Raw genomic sequence first — 7,826 nt, forward strand, 5'->3', positions numbered from 1 at the left:
ATTTGATGTGGTTTCTCCGCACATCTGTTAGGATTGAAGTGGGCCGTAAAAGATCAAAATATGATCTTTGAGACGACGTCAAAAAGGTTTACCCAGAATATAGCTCATCCCACTGGACTGTAAGACTCAAAGTAATAATGTCAAGGGAAGGTGGATTGTAATAGTTGCATCCATTAATTCATGTTTACAGAATTGATTAGACTGGCCTCGGTCGTTTGCCTTTTCTCGGGCTTGCGCAGTAGTTACAGGCTGCCAGTGGCCATCCCGTTTAGCGCGCGACCTTACGACAGTCTACCGATGTATCTGCTAAAGTTTATTCCATCGTTTGCTCTGTTTTGGTATGTACATGTTGTTGTTGTTGTTGTTGTTGTTGTTTTGTTGTTGTTGTTGTTGTCTTTATTTCCTTTCCTCCTTTGCAAAGAAGAGTCACAGCAACATACATATTTACATTTTAAGAGTCATAACATTTAATCAGCCAGAGACAAAAATGAAATTAATTAACGCAAAAAAATTGTCTGAAAAAAATTCAGGGAAGTATTTACGAGAAACGCACTATCCTCAGAGCTGAAATTGTTAATGACATATTCGTTTCCAAGCATTGCTGAAACAAAAAATCATCACTGAGGTCATTAAGGAAAACTGTAAAGTGCACGCTTGTGTGGTTAATCAATTTAGACCAAAGATCAATCCTCTGTTGTTCTGTTTCCGTGCAGGCTACAGCAGAATAGATAAGCAAATTATTCGTGTCTTCCTCACATTTGGACAATGTATTATTTCCAAATTTGCAAGGATCTGTAAAATATACATCGCAGTATCTTTGAAGAAAGGAAACAATTTTGCAAAGCGCAATAAGAAAAGTGGTTCAATTTTTGGATGCACAGTATGAAAGAAATCAAATTCCCTTTTACTTTCAAGTCTACCCTTCCGCAAGACATTTTCTGTTTCATACACAGTGTCTTTAACTATTAATTTCCAAGTTGCTCTGTTAGGAAAGAATCCTGACAAATAGAATTCTTCCAGAAAACATAACAGGTCATATTTTTCTAAAATACGTAACACATCAGGAATAAAGCCTCTTTGACTTTCAATGATTGATAGTTTGAATTCAAAAAGACGATGTTGGAAGACCATTTTGCACAAAGCAGAGCAGAGTCTACCGATGTATCTGCTGAAGTTTAATCCGTCAGTTTGCTCTGTTTTGGTATGTATATGTTGTTGTTGTTATTTTTTATTTCCTCCTTTGCAAAGAAGAGGCTTGCGCAGTAGTTACAGGCTGCCAGTAGCCATCCCATTTAGCGCGCGACCTTTACGACAGTCTACCGATGTATCTGCTGAATTTTATTCCGTCAGTTTGCTCTGTTTTGGTATGTATATGCCAACAGACTCGGGTCAAGTCTAGAATTGAATGCCAATTTTGTCCGCGGTGCGTTTTATCTGTAATGAGTAAAATGTTGAATAGGTTTAATGATTGTTCTTTGAGTGTTATTTTGACCGCATATAGAAACTGAATCGCTCTACATGATCGTTACTGGCAAATGACAAGCATACAAACTACACAACGATATAAAAATGAATTACAACCCCGAATGGGAACCCAGAAACATCACAGAATTTGAATAACAGCAATTACAACAAAATGATTGCGCCTGATACCGTCGTATATATCTATAGCAAAATGTCGATCTTTTCAAAACGTCCGTGATATAGGCCGAACAAAAAAAAATGTTGCGCTGTTCCGATAACCCGACCTACCCTATTTTTTACCTGCCGACCCTAAATTTTTTAGAGCTACGTAAACACGGAAGTAAAACAAAAAGAAAAAACCCGTAAAATCACGCGTACGTTACTTGGTATTTGATTTTTGCTTGAACGAGGATGTCTTTTATGTGGTTTTTCCCCTTTTTATATGTATGATACATTTTCTGTAAATGTTGTGGCCAGTGTTTGACCACCCTGAACCCCTAAAATGCATATTTAAAAATAAAAATATTTTTGAAAAAAAAAAATTCCGGCCGACCTACCTACCCTATTTTTGAAAACCATTTTATCGGAACAGCACAATTTATTTATTTGGGGGGGGGGGCTAAGATTATGTTTACTTAGCATTTTCTGCCCGTCGCTTGACCATTAAGATATACATTCATACCGCATTTGACGGACTGTATATGTTGAAATCGGTGTATTGACAGATAGGTTCAGTGATTCCTGATATAACACGCAGATAAACATGTGTAATTTCTTGCCGACAGAGGGCGCCCGCAATTTCCAGCGTGAGAGTTGCGGTATTTCAATGGACAAGCCCCCCGTCGCCTGGCTTTTCTAAACTTGCCGGCCATCACATTCACCACGTGATATACGCAACAACCTGCCACTAACGCGACAGTCTGGTGAAGTTCATTCCTCCAGTTGCTCTGTTTTGATATTTATATGCCCACAGACTTGAAGCAAGTCTTCGGTTTCACGTACCTGGGGTTTTATCTTCTCCGGAACAACAGGTGCAGACTAAGCTTACTTGTATGAAAGACATACGGTACCCTTGTGACTCTTTTTCACGTAGAACTGCGGAGAAACGGATATTAGTAAACACCTATTGCCTGGTCATGAGGGCTATAGCGCCCGTCTATTACCCCGAGGGGCCGTGTGATACCAGAACACATCGCTATTCCCCGAGGCCCGTAGGCCGAGGGGTATAGCGATGTGTTTCTGGTAAACACACGGCCACGAGGGGTTATAGACGAGCGCTATAACCCGAATAAAGACCAGGCGATAGGTGTTTTATAACACACCACATGCTCATGTTGTATTGTTATATAGTTTTTAGTGTGTTTTTATATTTTGCACAATCCATTGTAACAAGTTTACTGGGCGATGTTTCGACAGCGGTTTCAGTCGTACGTGGCATACCATTTTCTTTCAAAAATATTCCAAGCATACCTAGCGACATCCTTAGTTGCACTTTAATCTTTTCCGTCTATGAGCTGTTCAAGTTCCTACGCTGTTGGACTGTTGGAAAATGTTGGAAAATCTGTTTTAGAGAATGTGTCGTCACGTATCCCGGACGCACATCACGTTACAGTCACCCCGCTATTGTTGCAAAGCTGCAGACGACACTACGGTCACGTGACCAGACACTTTTCCAAATTTGGTCAGGACTATTTCCTAGGGAAAAAGCTTTTCAAAAAATACCCTCTGACGTCACTTTGTCGATCTGATGGGGACTAGACGTATCTATTTTCTCGTCACGTGACGTATTCTAGCGAATCGCGACACGGAATGAGCATGTGGCGTGTTATAATGTTGTCTACTGATCTGCAAGAGGAACGCTTTCTTGATTGGTGCTTTTTCCTTCAGGGGATTTAGTGAAAAACACAGTATTAAACTTCGAATGATAGGCTATGCATGTGGGATTCGACGAGATATTTATTCCAAATGGGAACTGGTAAGTGAAGTAATTGAACAGTGAAGGAAATTCATGGAAATTAACAATCCGGTATCTCCACAAATATCTTGAAAAGAGGCCTGACTCAGCACTTGGCTAAATGATGATGTCGCACAGTGCCGTACACTCGTATACCTCGCGTGGCCTCTGATTTAAAAAAAATACCAGCAATATTCCACGCCCAGCCGGTAGGGTGCCCCGGTGAAATATTAAACTGCCCTGGGAGGGCGGACAGATTAAGCTAGGGGATGGAATGGGTTTGGAACTGCTAACGTATCCTTAATGGGATTTCAAACTTACGGACAACTTGAATGCACAAGGAGCCGTGAAGAAGAGATGAAATTTGAATAAGAGCAGCACATATCTACCTCTAGATGTCTGACTGCGTTAGGTTTTTTTAAAAAAGTGAAATGCATTCTCACACTTTATATATCTTCTCTTAATTGGTCATAATTGTAACCTTAATGTTGTTGACTGCCTCGGCGAGCTAGCGTTGCCTAATTCTTGGCATGCATTGGCCCTGGGGCTAGCTTGACCAGATCATTGTCGACATTAGAAGGGGCCAAGGCTAACGAAATACAAAAAAAACACATTGACAAAAGAAAAGAAATTAATGAGAGGCAAAAGCAATAAACAAACAAACAAACAACTAAACAAACAAACATAAATAAACAAGAAACACGCAAACAAGTAAATAGATAAAACAAGCAAACAAAAACAAACAATCTAACAAATAAAAACAAGCAAAAAATGAAAAAATGAATATAAATACAATCAAACAAACAAACAAGTAAACAAACAAACACAACCATCAAACTTACTGACTGTAAACAATAAATATCAAAAATGTACCGGACAGCAAATGTGAGACTTCCTTTCAACGTACTTACTTACTCTGCACGGAATGGTTTAGATGATAAATATCTTCAGAGATAAAGTTTATAAAAACGTCAACGGGAGAGGAGATCGTTGATAGAAAATGCATGACTTTATTTGAAATATCACAGATATGATTAAAAGGATGCATAAATTTCGTGCTTTTCCCGATTCATGTAGCGAAGTTACTCTTCTTCGCGATGATGGCGCCCTCAACGACCATAATTTTAATCTACGTGTACCTCTTTAACAATATTGACCATTCTGTCAGACATTCAGGGCCGTTTTTGTGCTTATTAAAACACACTGATGCAAAAACTGTTTTTGATTACCTTCCTTTGAGCCGAATAGCGACAACAATTGTCATCAACACTTGTGGTAACACCAAACGCCTCATCTTTCATGTTTAATTATGGAGACTGAAAAAATAGTACAGGGATAAATTTATGAACTCTTTGGAACCAAGATAAAACCAGCGTAGCTTTTCCTATTTCAAATCCATCTTATTTTCATTGTTAATATTTTCTTTCTCTAGATTTAGTGTGTTACAAATTTCAACCCTCCTTTTGTTCACAGGTATTACATTTTCTTGCGGTGACTAGCATTGTTTAGGTGACTTTCTTCCTTTTCAGTGCAATTAACCTTTAAAGATATTAGTATGTCCTTCTTTGATAAATCTGTTAAGTTGACCGACGAATCCAATAAGATTACCGATAGTTGACATACTCACCCCAGGGGAAACTCTCATTTATCCATTGATGGAATGACGCCCTCACCAAAGATATCAACGGATCGCGGGAAATAACAGTGTTGGCAACTGTAATCCGGCCTTCTCATTTTTATGAGGTGAAGGGCCGACACCTCACAAACAGGTCAATTCACAAAATCCCCAATCCGCATGGATGATCATAACTATGTGTTGTCATTGAGTCACCGAGACGGTATGCGTTATTCATATGAAAACCGTATTGTTTGTTTGTTTGCTAGTTTACCTGTTGTTTAGTTAACACATATTTATGAGTGTTTTATTGGAGATCGGTGAAATAATTGTCTGGCCGGTGGCAACAGAATTGGAAACAGTATTCGAATTCCTGTACGATTTCGCTTCTGATCTAAGACTCTAGTTATTGGCTGACGGTCCCTCGTGCATCTTGGAGAGACCGTGGTTGACTTGAACTCCTTTGGTGTGTATGTGAGTGCAAGGCATTCTCTAATAATCTTACAGTTTTATCTATATAGAATTTATATGGACTCCTTTTGATGTCGACAGAGATCTTCGATCTTCCAACTCTTGGTGATGGTGGTGCCAATGTCGGTGGGAACTCCAGTGACAGCGCCGCCGCTCGCCACTGCTTGGAATACGTACGGATGTGTTGCGACATTGGCATGTCTTGACATGATGGAATTAGTTTTTCATAACGATAGGGCCTAATTGGGCCGTATCCTGTGGGGGGGTAGGGGAGGGGGAAACTAACCCTGGGATTTTCCACACTGTTCCATTAAATTTATGTAAGTTAACCAAATCCTAGCTAAGCTAGGTTCTGCCCCTCCCCAGACTCAGTGAAGATCCGTCGCTCGAGGACGCTCCCTATGCTCCGATCCGTCGGGGTAGCGTAGAGAGCGCCCTCGAGCGACGGATCTTTCAGTCTGCTCCCTCCCCTCCTTGGCAATTTGGTCAAGCTACGGCAATTGATAATGATTGAAACATTTGAGGTTACGCGGTGGGTCTAGCGATAAGGTACAAACTGACAAATGAGCAAATAATGAATAATTAGTAAAACCAAACGGCACAACCATTTTCAGAAACTGTGCATTTCGTGATAGGTCGGCAGTGTGGCTTCTATCATGCTACTAAATTACGAAAATACTCATACTTTATAACGTGAAAGTTTACAATCTACGTTATCTTTAAATTCATTGCGTTAATGAAATCTTCAACACTCAATGTGTAGGTCTGTCTTTGCTATGTAGATTGGTGCTCAAACAACCGTGACGATCGTGTTTGTGAATCAACAGGTGGTTTGGATATACCCTCGATTTGTAACATGACAGTGAAGCTATCACAAACACCGATACATTAAGATGTTTTCATCGGAAAAAATGAACTGAAGTCAGGTGAGCTATTTTGCAACCTGCGAGGGAATGCTTAGTGAGGAAGGGGAGGGATTTATGAAGTGTGCGTTCATGTCTATGTATGTATGTATGTATGTATGTATGTATGTATGTATGTATGTATGTATGTATGTATGTATGTATGTATGTATGTATGTATGTATGTATGTATGTATGTATGTATGTATGTATGTATGTATGTGTGTGTGTGTGTGTGTGTGTGTATGTATGTATGTATGTATGTATGTATGTATGTATGTATGTATGTATGTATGTATGTATGTATGTATGTATGTATGTATGTATGTGTGTGCCCGCTCGCGCGAATGCCCCTGCCTACTATGTTTCATTTACTTTTTGACTAGCGTTCACGATTCTCACATGTTTGGTACGATATAACAGTTTTGCGATCTATTTACGATCTAAAGCCCTTATTAAGCGACCTTTGCACCATACAAATGGCATTTTAACCACTTGATGTTAACCACAACGACCGTTTCTCCTCATATCTCTGATTTAAGACACTTATATTCATACCACATCGTGATAACTGCTTTGAGAGAGACAATTCATATTAGACTGATGAATGTTTTGTATCCTAATCTCCACGCCACTTGTCAAACTTTATAAATCCCTTGACTAAAGCAAAAAATTTCATCGTCGCCTCAGTGTTTTCTTGTGTTTGAAGTAAAAAACGTCTCGATGCAATGTGTATCGTAGATGAGATCATGAAGTTGATAAAACTTTGCAACGGGAAACGTGTATGCTACACTTCATTTTTCTAGGTTACGAAACATGGAGATCAACCAAAAAGTTTTAAATTCAAGTCATACCATGACTCCTACAGCTTACCAAATGGCATCGAGACACCATTAGCATATGAACTTCAATCAGATTAAGATGCAGCACACTTGTTATGGAAAACCAAAGACCAGGGCGACCGGAGTAACGTTCAAGAACTCTTAAATCTGCACTTGCTATGTCTTGCACGAATCAGAGGGGAAAAGACCATTTCCGAACGCTACCATCGAAGAGACGATCGGGTAGAACTTTCAACTTGGTGTCACGGTGTACCGCGTGCACGTTCTGTGGCCACTGTTTTTGAAAGCTCAGCCGTCACTGACTCATTGACTGATACAGAGTAAAGAAACTTGTTGAAGCGAGTGCTTTCCGGGAGAAGTTAAGAAAGGAGAAATAAATACCTGATAAAATATACATCAACGCGTCAACAACATCGGTTTTCATCCGTACAGAAGATAACCCAATTTACGCAAGCGAATCATGATTTCGTGAAAAGTTTCCATGGGAACATAATCCTTTAAAGGAAAGGTCATGACGAAATGTAGGGCGTTGATGTATTGAACTGCTCCCTTCAGTTTGAATTCAGAATTAGGTTGTG

This window comes from Ptychodera flava, chromosome 17 (genome assembly GCF_041260155.1).
Source record: "Ptychodera flava strain L36383 chromosome 17, AS_Pfla_20210202, whole genome shotgun sequence".
Classification (NCBI taxonomy): domain Eukaryota; kingdom Metazoa; phylum Hemichordata; class Enteropneusta; family Ptychoderidae; genus Ptychodera; species Ptychodera flava.